We start from the raw sequence: 15,699 nt of genomic DNA, 5'->3' as shown, positions 1-15,699 counted from the left end.
TTCTCTTGCCAAATTCAAGGACGTTTTTCAGTCTTTATCTGCAATTTTTTTTTTTTTTTTTTTTTTTTTGAGGCAGAGTCTCACTCTGTTGCCCTGGCTAGAGTGAGTGTCGTGGTGTCAGCCCAGCTCACAGCAACCTCACACTCCTGGGCTCAAGCAATCCTGCTGCCTCAGCCTCCTAAGTAGCTGGGACTACAGGCATGTGCCGCCATGTCCAGCTAACTTTTTCTATATATTTTTAGTTGGCCAATTAATTTATATCTATTTTTTAGTAGAAAAGGGGTCTTGCTCTTGCTCAGGCTGGATGTGAAGTCCTGACCTTGAATGATCCTCCCGCCTTGGCCTCCCAGAGTGCTAGGATTACAGGCCTGAGCCACCACACCCGGCCTTTTATCTGCAATTTTTAACTCCATTGACTGGTACCTCTCTTTTGCAAGTCTTTCCTTCCTTGGCTTCTGCATAACAAATCAAGCCAAAACTTAGTATCTCAAGACACACATTTATTATCTCATTGGTTCTGTGGGTCAGGAATCCATGAGTGCTTTAGCTGAGGGGCTCTGGTCTCTTCAGAAGGCTCAGGTTGTGGGGAGATGACAATTTCCCCTAGGGTGAGTGATCCAACAGAGAGTGACAGAGAGAGAGACAGAGAAAGAGAGAGAGGAGTGAGGGAGAGGGGGAAGGAGCAGGGGAGGGAAAGAGAGACACAGACACATATACACATACATGAACATATACATGTCACATGGAAGCCATAGTCTTTTTTTTTTTTTTGACACAGAGTCTCACTTTGTTGCCCAGGCTAGAGTGAGTGCCGTGGCGTCAGCCTAGCTCACAGCAACCTCACACTCCTGGGCTCAAGCAATCCTACTGCCTCAGCCTCCCGAGTAGCTGGGACTACAGGCATGCACCACCATGCCCAGCTAATTTTTTCTATATATATTAGTTGGCCAATTAATTTCTTTCTATTTATAGGAGAGACGGGGTCTCGCTCTTGCTCAGGCTGGTTTCGAACTCCTGACCTTGAGCAATCCACCCGCCTCGGCCTCCCAGAGTGCTAGGATTACAGGCGTGAGCCACCGCGCCCGGCCCAGCATCTTTTTCTTACGGTTTATGCCTTAGCAACCCCAAATGCCTCTGCACACAGCCTGCCCTTCCTCACGTGCATGTTCATGCCATCCCTCCCCACTTCAGGAAGACTACTTCCCCTTTAAAACTCAAGAAAATTCTCCTATTCTCCCAGGCTAGTTTTGTGGCCCAGCACACCGTGGTGTTGTAATTTATATACGCATTTGTGTCTCCTACTGGACCATGAGCTCTTGATGGCAGGAGCTGTATCCTATTCCCCTTTGCATGCTCAGCACCTTTTATGGAGATCATACAAATGTAGGGACTCAAGCTGTGTGTATTGAATGGATGAATGTCTGAACCGGAGCTTACAATAGCATATGATACATAAGCTGGGTCTTGAAGTCGAATGGAAGTTGGCCAGGGGGAGAAGAGTGGGAAGGACATTCCAATGATAGGGAACTGCGTGTGCAGAAGCCAGGAGGTAAGAGGAGGCAGATTCGAGGAAGCGGTGGTGGCCTGGTGTGGTTGGAGTATTGAGTGCACAGGGGTGCTCCTGGGAGGGGGAGAGGAGCCAGATATTGTGAAGGATCTGAAAAGCTGGCTAAGGAGTTTGGCTTTTGTCCTATGGGCAACAGGGAGCCCTGTAAGCGTTTGAAGCAGGGGAGTGGTTTGCTCAGAGCCATATTGTAGAGAGGGTGGCCAATGAGGAGGATGCACTAGAAAGGGCAGGACTGGAGGCAGGTGGGAAGCAGGTGGGGTGGACCAAGCAGGTGATGTGGAGGCCTGAACCAGGACACTGGGAGTAAGGAAGAGAAGAGGAGATGAATTTGAGAAATATTAGGTTGAACTCTGTGACACTGTTGTTCCGTAAGAAAAAACAGGTGACGATTGGCGATTTCTTACGGTTTCTCTTGATGTTAAGGAGGTAAATGAACTGGGTGGGATTTTGAGTCTGACTGGATGTGAACTTGAGGAAGGTGTCAAGGACAGGGGCCATTTTCCTGACTTCGATGCCAGATTGGATGGAGGTGGGTGTGGAAGGTGATGTATTTAGATTGGACGTGTTGATTTTGAGGTGTTTCTGGAACCTCCAGGAGGTGACTGGATATCTGGATCTGAAGCTGGAGGAGAGAGGGCTAAATTGGAGACAAATTTAGGGATTACCAGCATAGAGAAAGCAGTTGTGGGAGGGGATGATTCACCCTGGGAGAGCAGCCCAGACAGAGCAGAACCGAGAGTGAGGTTTCTTAAATGCCAAGAGGATTTTGAAAAGATATTTGTGGCTTCGTGCTGCAGAGAAGGGGAGTCAGACAGGACTGGAAAGTGCCTGTTGCATTTAGCAAGGAGGAGGCTGTTGGGGAGGGAGGACAGTGATGAAAGTGGCCTGCCCTGGGCTCTGTCTGGAAGGGCAGAGCTGGGCCTGGCCTCGGAGCAGTGTCTTCATCCTCAGTAATGTATCACTCCGGCCACCGGGGGGCAGCAGCCACACAGAATCCAGGCTGGAGGGATTCACGAGGGCCAGCGAGCTGCGGGAGACCTGGGCAGGGTCCAGGGATTGGTCCCCAGCAGACGCTGCTTCCTAGCAGAGAGGGACGTCCTATCTGAAAAGAGCAGGGAAGAAGTTCAAGGAAGGGCAGGCAAGGGGAAGGAGGCCCTTTCTGTGGGGCCCACAGGAGGACAATTAGAAATTCCCAGTCTCTCCTGCGTTGGCCTTTGGGGGTGCAGGTGGGGGTTATTCAACACGAAACTTCCAACAGCCACGAGTTTGTATTTTAGACCTTGATTTTCTTTACTGCCATTTATTGATAGTCTTACTTTGCATTCTGTGTTCAAAACATACTGAACATTTAAGAAAAGTCAAGTGTTGAAAATATTTTTAAAAAGTTAAAAATGCACAAAAAGTAATTTTAAAAAAGGGGAAAAAAAACCAACAAACCCATATTGAACTTTTTCCAGTTCTTGCCTGCTTCCCTATGAGAGAGTCCTTCTTCCATGGAAACGCCTCCCCCTGGCTGCCTCCCCCGTATCCTTGTCTTATCTCAGCCATCACCTCCTCCCAGAAGCCTTCCCTCACTGCCCCGCCACCTCCTCTTGGTGCCCACAGAGCCCTATCTTTAGTCTTTAATGTTCTGGCTTGTAATCATTTATTTGTGTGCCGTCAGCTTTATTGTGGTATAATTTGCATTCACTGAAATTCACCAGTTTTACGTGCACACACACACAGTCATGTAACCACCACCACAATCACAATACAAAATATTCTCAATACCCCAAAAGTTCTCTCCTAGGCCTTTGCTGTTGGTCCCCTCCCCCCACTGCAGCTCTTTCTAACCACTGAACTGCTTTTCTGTTGCAATAGTTTTGCTCTATCTAGAATTTCATATAAATGGGATTCTGCGGTATGCTGTCTTCCATGTCTAGCTTTTTTCACTTTGCTTTGACGTTCGTTTGTGTTGCTGTGCGTATCAGTAACTGGGTATTTATTGTTTATCCTACTGTTCCCCCTACCAGCTGAGGATCTCTGTGAGGGCAGTGTTGTGTCTCCTTCACCTTTGTTTCTTTAGCTCACAGCGTAGCACTAGCATATGGTACTCGGTACATATGTCTTAAATGGCACTGAATGGATTGTCCTAGGAGAGCCAGCCTCGGAGAGCTTCTGAACCTGGGTGTGTGTAAGGCAGGACCCGTCTGGGAGATGCCCGTGGCCTTCTTGCCCCACTCCAGCTGCTCCTGCATTTACCCTGGCTGGTTCCTGTCCGCAGGCCCTCATCCCTCTGCCCCTTTCTAACCTGCTTCCTTCCACGTGGTCCAGGGTTCCCTGCTCCTGGTCTCAGGCCGGCTCCATTGCTGCTCCAGTCTCCTCCTGGCCTTTGAAGTCTCCACCCCACTGGGCCCTGGCTGCCCCTCCTCCTGCCTCTTCCCTGACCCTCCCCCTTCAGATGCCTCCACATCTCAGGGTATGCTCCTCACTCTGTGTCTCGGGGTCCCTCTCTCTGGGCCCCTTTGAGGATGGCGGAGCAGCAGGCTGCCCCATCCTAGGGAGGTACGTTATGATTTCTCTTCCTTTCTCTCTTTTGCTTCCCCTTGAACCCCACACTCCAACACCTTTTCATGGGAGGCCCTTGGGGAATCTAAATTTTGTTCAGACCGAAAAAGCCTCTGTCTCTTATTTCTTTCCCTTGGTTCCTTCTGTCCTCCCATCTCCTTTCTCCTCTTTCCAGTGCCTTTGCTCAGCTTAACACACTCACCCTGCTTTCTTCTTGCCATTCTTGAGTCAGTACCCCCTCACCTTCCTTCTTCCTTCTCCCAGCCTCCCTTCCTTTTTCTCCCACCCCTTCTCCTCCTGTCCTTGTTCTCCTCCTATCTCACCCACCTCTCTCCCTCTGCCTGTGTCCTCAGGGCCTCCTTCCTTCCTTCCCTAGGTCCAGTTCCAGGTCTTTTCTGTTTGCCCCTTCTTGCACCATTTACTTCCTTCTTCTCCCGATTTCCTCCATTTCCCTTATCTTAACCCTTTATCCTTGGGGGTTGTAAGGGAGACCCAAGACTTGTAACCAAGATGTACACACACACACACACACACACACACACACACACACACACGTAGCCACAGATGCATGAACAGACACGTTGCATTAGTGAGCATGTGCATCTGACTAGAGGCATGTTCAGATGCACTCACACAATCAAGAGTATCTTTAGCTTGCAACGTACTGCACTTAGTATATGCCAGGTACTGTTATTTCTACTCATGTCTCTGAAGTGTGAACAGGCAGAATGAGGAGGGAGTGAAAGCCATGCACACAAGTTCACTTGCACAGGAAGAGCCAAGGAGATGTACACCTATTCCCAGAGGTGGCCCTTACTTAGACGTGCACGCACACATATTCCTCAGAGCAATCTGGTACTCTTTCTGGAATTTGGGCTCTTTCAGAAGCAGAGAGAGCACACACATTTTCTCTGTGTTGTGTGCAGTGTACTGCATACATCTTTGCATGTGCCTGGTGTGTATACATGTGCTTCATCAACCTTCATGGAGTCAGGACTCAAGGCTGGGTGGAGCCCTGGAGATCATTTAGGACAACTTGCTCCCAGGGATTGCTTGAGTCTCCTATTGGGTCTGCCTCTGGTATGTACATGAGGGATGTCAGCCTCTGGATAATTAAAAGATACCAATCATACATAGGCCGTGGACCACAGACACTCAATACTGTCCAGTAAGCATATAATAAGGACTTAGCACGTAGCAAATCAACTTTTTTTTGGATCGCTAACATTGGTTCTCATGTGCTTAGCATATACTTGTATACATAATCATCATCTACTTGGTCATTCTTAGAAGGGATGACCACCTCCCGCCCCATGTGCTGGTCCTTCTAGGTGCTGGGGATGAGGCAGAGAACAGGACATCCTTGGCCCCTGCTGTGTCTCTGAACTCCCCTTCTAGCAAGTGTACAGAGTGTCTGCAGCTCTTCTTAGGTCTATTGTATTTGTACAGAGTGGGGCGGGGGTGCTCCAGAATCTGTTGGATATATTCATTGCAGGGTCCAGTGTTCCTTTCTTCCAGAGTGGGTAGTTCCTACGTTGTCATTACACACACCCTTTCTGAGTTCCCGTCTTAACTAGTGGGACCTCACGTGCCTTTGTATGCAAGTGGGGTGGGTGTTTCTTATGTTCAGTTGTGTTATATACACTCTGTGGGTCACCAGAACCTGCTTATAGGTGTCTATTATGCTCACACCAGGTAGGGCTATGAGGTTGCTGTGGCTGCTTTTCAGGCATGAGGGACAGGGTACTTCCTGCATTCATTTGTGTTGTGCACACGAAGTGTGGGTCCTGGGAAGCTGCTTGGTATGTGGCTACTGGGTAGTTTCATGTCCCATATGTTTATGTCCTGTAAGTCCCGTGTGCCTTGTTTGTGTGCAGGTGGGGTGGGCGTTTCCTTTATTTGTGTTGTGCGCACACAGCACGGATCTGGGGAGCCTGCTCTGTGTAGGGGGTATTACGTGGTCCCGTGTCTATTATGCACTTGCTGTGTAAGTTCCTGAACCTACTTTGTATGCACGTGGGGTAGGTATTTCTTGCATTTATTTGTGTTGTGCACACAGTGCGGGTCCCAAGAGGCTGCGGCGTACAGGGAGTAGTAGGTAGTTGTGTCTATCATGCACACGCTACACAGGTCCTGGGTACTTACTTTGTACGCCCGCGGGGTAGGTGTTTCCTGTATTTATTTCTGTTACGCACTTGCAGTGTAGGTCCCGGGAGCATTTTCTGTTCACGTGGGCAGTTGGTGATTCTCGTGTTTCTCTCACGCACACGTCGAGAAGGTACCGTGTACCCACTCAGCCCGCGAGGGGCAGCCTCGCTGGTAACAAAGCGAAGGGCGGCTGCGGCTGCTGAGCCGAGACCGCGCAGCGCGTCCCCCTGTCCTCCTCCTCCTTCCCCCTTCTTCTCCCTCCCTCCTCCTCCCCCAACACCCCCTCCCCGGTCTGGGTACCACTCGCAGCCCCATCCTCCACCCTGCACCACTGCGCCCCCGCCAGCAGGGGGCGGGAACCACGCACCCTTCCCAGACCCTACTCGCACCTTCCCCTGGCCTAGGGCCCCTTCCCCCTCTGCCCTCCTTTCCCAAGCTGTACTGTGCCTGGCACAGGAGAGCTGCTCAGTGACCGGGCACTGTCCTTGCTTCCCTCCCTCTTCTCCCTTCTGCTCCCTCCTCTCTGATGTTCTTCTCTCCCCTCCCACCAGCCCTCTCCCCGTTGGTGCCCCCCAGACTCTCTTGGCACCCTCCTAGTCTCTGCTCTTACCCCGGCCTGCCCCTTCTTGCTTTCCTGGCCTCTCTTTGTCTCCCTTCCTGTCTTTTCCAGGTCTCATTCTCTGATTCTCCATTTATCTCTTCCTGTCTCTGTCTTGTATCTCTCCGTGCACCAGAAAGTCTCTTCCAGTGTCTGTCTCCATCTCGCTGTATCTCTGCTCGTCTCCTTAGGGTTCTCCTTTTCTGTCACTTTCTTGCAGTCTCTGTCCATGTCTCTCTGCCCACTTTGATTCTCTAAGACTCTGTCTTTGCTTTCTGTCTCTCACTGTCTCTGTATTTCCTTTTGTCTCTTTATGTCCCTGTGCCTCTCTTTGCCTGTGTCTTTCTGTCCCTGTTTCTTGGGTTCTTAGAATCTGTTTATTTCTCCGTGTTTCTGTCTACATCTCACTAATCATCTGTCTCCTTGTTTGACTGTCTCTCTCTCTCTCAATGGCTCTTTCTTCATATCTCTCTGATTCTGTAGGTATCTCTCCTATCTCTGTGTCTATCTCTGCATGCCAGTCTCTCTCTGTCTCTTCATATCTCTGTCTCTCTCCAACTTTGTCCTGCATCTTCATCTCTCTCTGCAGGTGGCTCTGACTCTTGCATGTCTATCTCTCTTATCTCTCTGTGCCTCCCTATCTCTTTGTGAGTCTGTCTCTCTATTTTTCACCCTGTATCTCCCTGTCTCTGTGTCTGCTTCTCTGTTGTTCTGCATCTTTCTCTACATGGAACTCTTCTACTTATCTCTTTATCTCTGGGTGTCTCTGTGGTCCTTGGTGTCTCTCTCTCTTTGCCTTCATGTCCCCATGTGTTTCTCATCTCTCTCCTGTCCTCCCCACGCAGTCCCTGCGTCTGTATGTTTCTATGAATCTCTGGACATCTCTCTCCCTCTGTGAGTCCCCCTCTGCCTTGATGTCCCCTGTACTCCTTGCTCTCTCCCTCCTCCCATTCCTCTTTTTCTCTGGGTGTCTCTTTGAGTCTCTGGCTTTTAGGGCCTCTCTCTGATTTTGGGTCCCCCTCTGCTCTCCTCCTCTGTCCCTGTGTCTGTTTGTTTCTATGTGTCTCTGTGTCTCTGTCTCTGAGCATCTCTCTCTATGAGCCCTTCTGTGCTCTTCTGTGTCTTCTATGCTCGCTGCCTGTCACCTCTCCCTTTTCTCTCTGTCTCTGTCTCTGTGTGTCTGTGAGTATCTCTGTGAGTCTCTGGACCTCAGGGTCTCTCCCTGCCTTTGAATCCCCCTCTGCTCCCTGCTCCTCTCCCTTTCCTCTCTGTCTTTTTCTGTGTGTCTCTGGGTATCTCTGCGGGTCTCTGTGGGTCTCCGGGCCTCTCCTTGTCTGGGTGTCCCCCTCTACTCCCCACCCCTCTCCCCCACCTCTGTCTCTGTATCTCTGTTTCAGCGTATCTCTGTGTATCTCTGCATATCTCTCTATCTCTGTGTCTGTGTGTCTCTGCGGGCCTCGGGCCTCTCCCTGCCTCCGTGTCCCCTGCGCTCCCCGCCCTCTCCCTCTCCCTCTCTCCCCCCTCGCTCTCTGCTCGCGCTCTCTCTCTGAGCATCCTTGGGCCCGGGGTTGCCATGGGGACAAGGTGGGAGCCGGGGATGGCGCGCGCCTGGGCTCGCGCCGGCAGCTCAGGCGAGGAGCAGCGGCCAGAGCAGCGCCAGCAGCAGGCAGCGAGCGGGCGCGGGAGCGGGAGCGGGAGCGGGGGTAGCGTTGGCGGCGGCGGCTCCTCCTCGGCCATCCCCTCGGAGCCGTGCAGCTGACGCGCATGGCGAAGACAGCGGCGCCTACCGATGGGAGCAGCGGTAAGGCAAGGCGGCGCGGCGCAGCCGGGCGGGCGGCGGGCAGCCTCCTCCTCTCCCCAGCTCGCCTGCGCGCCCGCCTGCCCGCCCTCCCTTCCTCCCTCTCCCCTCGCAGCCCCTGCCCGCCCGCCCGCGCCGCGCTCGCCCTTCCATTTAAAAATCTTTAAAACTTTGCATATTAATATCTGCGCTTTGCATAATCTGACCCGCGCTTTATTGATTGCAAGAAGCTTAATGCAGCCGGCTCGGCCTATTGCAGAGAGCTCTCCGGGCGGGAGCCGGGCGGGCGCCGCTCGCTCCGCACCGCGCTCCAGCCGCCCGCCGCCGCCGCGGCCCCGGCCCTCTCGCCTCCCTCCGGCGCCTGGCGCCGGGGCTTTGCCCCCTGGCTGGGTATTTTTATTATTTGGGGGCCAGGGGGGTCGGCTTGCTGTCGGTGGCAGAGAGGGAGCCAGAGGAGAGATGGGGGGGATAGGGATGGGAGGAAATAGGGACGGAGAGGCGGTGAAGAGGGACAGAAAAAGGGGAGCAGGGGCAGAAGGATGGGGAAAGGACAGGCGCGCAGGGGCGGCAGTGGGGAGAGGAGAGGGCAGTCGGCCGGCCCAGGACGGAGCCGAAAGGACGGAGCAGAGCCGGGCAGGAGAGAAAGGAGGAGGCAGAGGCGCGCAGCCCAGAGAAAGAGCCGGGACGCCGCCGAGCTGGCGGAGGCGACAGGCAGCGGGCGCTTCGTCGCTGCCGCTTCCAGGCCAAAAAATAAAGAAAAGGAAAAGAAAAAAACAATACCAATAAAAAGACAGTGAAAATAAAACACATCGCGGCCAGGGCCACTGAGCACAAAAAGGAGCGAGAACGGAGAGGCGAGGGAAGGCGGCACCGCTGCTGGCCGGCTGCGGCGCGTCGGAGAGGCTCCCGGTGCTGGGCGGGACCCCCATTTTGACCCTGCGTTTGAGGAAGGGGCGACTGTGGAGAAAATGAGGCGAGAGGGGGTCAGGGCTGGTGGCGGTTCCGCCTGTTTTTTCTCTCTCTCTCTCTCTCCTTTCCTGGGGGTGTTTAGTGTGATGATGGTGAGGATGTTGGTCGGTGATGCTGTCTGAAGCTCCGAAGCAAGCGGGGTGCATGGGGGGGAGAGGTAAGAGGGCGCAGGGACCGAGAAAGGGCTGGAGGGTGGGAACGAGGGGCGAGAGAAAGGACGGGGTGTCTTGGACGGCAGGAAGGGTGGGAAACGGGGAGAGGAAGCAGCCGGGATGGGGCGCTGGGAGAGGTGGTGGCGCGTCTCAGGCAGGAGGAGAGATGGAAAACGGAGCTCCTGGGCCCCAGAGTGATGTTGGGGAGCCACGGTGTGCCCCTCAGCTTTCTGGACAAAGTCCGCAACTTGGGGAGCCCCCCTTGGCTGCCTCTCTGCTCCCTTCTCTTTCCTTCCCCTTCTCCTGTCCTTTCTGTTCCTTTTCCTCCATCTCCTGTGCTGGTTTTTCTTTCTCCCTGTTTTCCAGTTTCTCTGTCTCTTCCTCTCAATAAAATCTCTTTTTCTCCCCCCCCCCCAGTTTTTCTTTTTCTACCTCCCTTCTCTACACCCACTTCCTTTCTGTTTCTCCCTTTTTCCCCTTCCCCCTTTCCCCTTTTCTTCCATTCTTCCCTCCCTGCCACTCATTTCCCCTGTTGCGGGTCCTTTCTTTCTCCTTCCTCAGTTTCATTTATTCATCACTTTGGCAGTGTTAGCCTCAAATGGGGTGCTAGGAGAGGGGCTTGTGCAAAGGCAGGAAGCCCCCAACTTCCCACCAGAGCCGAACCCCCACTCTGAACCTCATGTATTTCTACCCTCTTTTTTCCCTCCCAGCTGGGGGCCTGGGTCTGCCCTGGGGGTTTTAGCGCCACCCCCTATTTCCTCCCAGCGCCTAGAGAAGTCCCTGGATGCTCCTGGGGCAAAGGGAGGGGGAGGGGAAGATCTTAAGTGAGGGCTCTTGGCTGTGGACTCGGCCCCACCGACAGAGAAGGGTGTGGACACAGAAGAAAATGACATGGATGGCTAGCGGGAAGTGAAAGGGGAGGAAATTGGGGTGGGGGTCCATCTGAGAGGGCCCTTGGAGCTTTTGAGTATAGGAGAAAGATCCCAAGAGGAAGCCTCTGGCCTGCTGACCACTACCCACTTTCTCTCTCCATCCTAGGGCCTGTGGAGTTGGGGAGCAGGTCCTTGGTTTAGAGAAAGACCCAATCAGCTGCTTAACTCCGTTGCTTTTAGCCTCTTGCCATCTTGTCCAGCGGATTTGTCCCCCCATCCCCCAGGGTACGAGGGGAGGTTATAGAGTCAGTGTGCAATGGGGGGCTGGTGTGTACAGAGTCAGACCATGGCAGCAGCATGCATGTGTACAAGGCCCGTGTGTGTGTCAAGATGTGATCAGAAAGGACTAACTATGTGTGCAGGGCTTGGGAGCCTTGGCAGACTGAGGAGCCAAAGGTGTAGACCATGACATGTGTTTTCAGTGGGGGGTCAGTTACCGGGGGTACCCATTGTGGGTAATATATGAGCAAGAAGGAGTCCGCGCGGGCATCCGATCTCTCTCCCATCTTGATGTCTATGTACACTCGCTGTGTGTGCATTCAGGAGGCCTTCTCTGGCTCTGTTCATGGAAGCTGTCCACGCGTGTGCAGGTCCGTGTGCCAAGTCTGGCTTCAGCAGTGGACACGTGACACTCTGTATGTGCAGTGCGTTTGGAGTAGTGGCTCTGCGTTTGGGTCCCTGGTCTGGATATAGTGCGTGCACATGAAGGTGCGCATTAAAGAAAGTCACGTATGTGGAAGTACCATTTCTGCGTGGAGACACTATTATTGTTATCTCGAGGGGTCCCCGTCTGTCCCGGGGAAGAGGGAGAGTAGGTTTGCGAGGGAGGGTCTGGGTGGAGTGCTGAGAGATGTGTGAGCGCACAGAGGTCGCGGGCGTATGGGTGGGTTTGACGGCATGCTTGCGCAGCAACCTTGAAGCTGGGTTCAAGACAACAAAACAAGAAAAGATCTCCCCTCCTCGCAGTCTGCCGGGCTACGAAAGCCCTTCTGTAGTAACAAAGCGTCCCGTGTCGGGGTGGCAGGGGGGCCTGGAGGGAAGCTGATCAGGGCCGCAGGCAGCATCTCCAGTTGCTAGTAATGCAATTCCGCGTCTACTTCCTGATTTATGGGTGATGCTGGACAGAGGCCTGTCCTTGCCCGTTGGACAGGTCCAGACCCCCGTTTCCCTGAGGCTGCTGGCCAGCCCTCTGGCAGGTTGCCGTGCCATCCTCGGGGCCCTTGGTCGCCCTCACTTCCATCTGCCAGTCTTTGCAGGGAAAATGGGAGGTGTCTGTGGCAGGGCCGTGGTCAGGAAATAATTCAGTCATAATTTGTGAGTGTGCGTGTGTGTGTGTGTGTGTGTGTGTATACACACCTACACCCGCACTGTGTGTGTGATAGAGGTTATTAGCCTGTACATCCCGGATAGCATGTCGGCCAGATTTTTTTTCCAGTGGGCCCATAAGTGGCCACTCCAGGCTGCTTCCACCCTGATTCATACATACTCCGCTTTTGCAGGGTTCATAGGCCAAAACCACTTCCCCACCAATGTGACAGCCAAGCAAGGGTCTGCAACCCTAGCACCCCACTGGGTAGATATTTCCATAGCCCTGGTGCATAATCGGAATGTGTGGAGGCATGACCTGCGGCAGGCGGGCGGGTGGGCAGATGGCCACGCCAACGGCTGTTTGGACATCCATGGGGGCGAGGGAGCAGTTTCCCTTTCTGGCATGTGCTGGTTAATTGCCAGGATTTTTCAGGATGGAGATGGTTGAGAAATCGGGTGTGAAGGATTGTTAAAAGAGAGAGTGGTTTTGGGATCTCCACAGGCCAGGGTGTATTCTTCCTTCTAAATATACATCACAAGTTTTCCCTTGAGCCCAACACCTCCTGATCTAATAATGATGATGATGATGATGAGACGCCCCTTACACTTCTCCAGCTCTTACCGCAACCCTCATGGTGCCCCTTTCACAGATGGGGATTCTGAGGCTCACATCATTTGCTCAGCCCGTCGGCAACTGAGCTGGCACTAGAACCTTTGTACTGGCACTAGGCCTTTGTACTCCTGGTACTGAGCTTTGTCTGTCCTGAGAGGTCTGTCCCTCTCCCGTTAGCTGTCCCAGCGACTGTTTCCTTTCCCTGGCTTTGCCCCTTCCCCCACTTCCTGCCTGCCCCCTGAGACGTCCATCCACAGACCTGTCTCCCCGGACTTGTCAGGTGGATGGATGCCTTATGTGGCTCAGCGTGGGCTTTGAGGACCTGGGTCTTGCTTTGTATCCTAAAGACAAAGCTGGCAAATGAGCATGGTTGAGCCTGCTCTGTCCGTGAGGGTTTGGGGCTGGGCCTTTTCAAAGACAGGGGTATGGATGAGTTTATGGCCCTTCAGCCCCTCCTGGTGAGCCCCGTGTCATCTTCCCAGATGCACGTAGTGGCCTTGGGAGGCAGGTGCACCTTCCCTCACTCACCCACCACCCCAAGTTTGTTAGATCCTCGGGGAGGCAGCTTTCCCAGCTCTCACACATTGGGAAGGAGGCTGAAGGCGGTAGCCCCACATACAAGATCCCTGCATTCAATAGGTATTATCGAGTGGTATGAATCACTGAACAAATAAAGTCCAATAAGTTCCCTGACGTTCCCTGCAGTAATCAGGCAATGGTAGCATGATCATTCCTTACCTGAAAATGATTGTTAAGACCACCTATGGATCAACTCAGGCCTGGACTCTGAAGCACAACCAGTCCCAGCCTTAGTCAAGATTCTAGGACTGAGCACAAAGGGAACTTCCAGCTCATTAAGAATCTGGAGAAAGAGGAAGGCATGGGTTTGGATAGGGAGGTGAGTCTTTGAGGATACTCATGCATTGAGGAAGGGGGAGTGGTGGGAAGGTATAAAGATGGCTGGGGATGCAGGGAGGAAGCAGCCCGGTTGGCAGCATGGCCCTAAGGCAGAGGGTGTCATGATATTGCAAGGTCCCATCTATGGAGGCTCAGCTGCTGCTTTGAGAAGTTTAGACTTGATCTGGCTGGCAGCAGGGAGCTATCACGTATGCAATCGCACATACAGGCACACACACACATGTATCTTACAACGATGTGCCTTGGACAACATGGACCAGGGTGTGAGCATGGGTGTATTCGTGTGCACTCACATGCAGGGACCTTCATTCTGGCGTGCCTCACAGAAACCAACAAGGGGGGTACTTTAGTCCTCACCCCCAGCATCCCATAATGTACAGGGCTGTGGCCCACACACGCGAGTGGAAGAGCAGACTGGGGACCCTCCCCCGCCCGGGGTGCGGACTCATGTGGCATTCACAGACTTAATCCGCCGCAGTGAGGCCAGGGAGGCAGCATCTGTCACTTTCACAAACACAGGCAACGGGGTCTGAGAGGCACACTTTTCACTTGCTCACAACTGCTTGAGAAACGGACGCCTGTACTGCACTGTCCCTCGTGCCGAGACAGAGACGGCCCCTCATGGCCCCCTACACCAAGCCCAGACCTATACGCCTAGTCACTCCTGCATTAAAGCATGCACACACACGCACACACACACACACACACACGCACGCGCACACACACACACACGCACGCGCACACACACACACACACACACACACAGGAAGCACAGCCCCTGACATACCGTCTCCCCACATACACAAGCATACACTCAGGCACTCTTTGACTTTAAGCACAGCCGCTGACATCCTAACCCCTTATTCACACACGCACACACACACTCCTTTCGACTTAAAGCACAGCTGCAGCCATCCCGCCACCCATACACACATACCTACCAGCAGACTTCTACACACACTCAGACACACAGCCCCGAGATCCACCAGAACCACTGTGGCCAGCGGTCATTGAAGAATGACAGCCTGAGCAGAGTGCTGGGTGGGGGGGTCGCCCTGAGGCCTGGGCTGAGGGTCACACAACAGGGTACATCGGACTCTCTTGAGGAAAGGGTCAGGCAGACCCCGAAAGGGCTCCATTGGTCCGGACGGTTCTGCCAGGTAAGGGAGATTCAACAAATGCAGGCCAGAGGCAGGAGCCGGCTAATGGCCGAGGCCGCCGTTGGCCGAGATGGCTGGTCAGCGAGGAGGGGAGTCTCGACAATTGATGTGACTCAGAGCTGGACAAATGATGGCGCATTTGGCTGAAGCTGGCTGGGGGGCCACGGACCAGAGACCAGGCAGCCATTCTCGCCTCAGTGGGGAAAGGGGCAAGGCGGTTTACGTTGCAGCAGGGTGGGTTTCCCAGCCTGCTCCACCATGCATCCTGCCTGGTGTGCGTGTCTTGGGGTCTTTGTAAGTGTGAGTGTTCACGTTTGTGTGCGTGTTTGTATGTTTATCTGCAGTTGTCAGTGTGCACCGTAGAACTTTGTGTCTTTGGGACTTTGTGTCTTGGTGTGTGTCCATGTGCGTGTCTTTGTGTGTGTGTGTGTTTGCTTGTATGTATATGTGTACATGCCCACCCACAAAGTGTTCAGGGACCTTTCTTGTTGGACTCTGCATTTTTGTGTCTGTGCGTGTGTTTGGGTGTGTATGTGTATCAAATGTATAGGGATCTTTCTTATTATGAGATGCTAAGCACTCTTGAGTGCTTGTATTATTATTATTTTTTTTGGCATTGGGGTGAGGGTTGGGGTGGGGTAGAGGGGATGGGGCTGGACTCTCAGCTGTCCATACATTTGGGGGCCCACGAGCCTGTCTTTGTGCATCCATTTGAGCCTCTATCTAGGTATCGGCAGCCATGGGCTTGTGTGTTTGCCTGCTCCGGAGTTTGAATATCTGTCCACAACAGCATCTCCCTCTGAGCGTGGCTGTGGGTGGAGTGGGCCAGACCGGGATTTGGGGGCATCTCCCTGAATCTCAGCATCCTTCTGGAGGGGGGCCACACAACCCATGCTGAGCCCGGCTGGGACCCAGCAGCACAGCACAGTGCAGACCACCCCTCCTCCTCCTTCTCCCCCATGACCTTTGAGCACACCAGCCCCAAATAC

This window comes from Microcebus murinus, chromosome 16, assembly GCF_040939455.1.
Source record: "Microcebus murinus isolate Inina chromosome 16, M.murinus_Inina_mat1.0, whole genome shotgun sequence".
NCBI classification, from domain to species: domain Eukaryota; kingdom Metazoa; phylum Chordata; class Mammalia; order Primates; family Cheirogaleidae; genus Microcebus; species Microcebus murinus.
Note: the sequence above shows the minus strand (reverse complement) of the source record.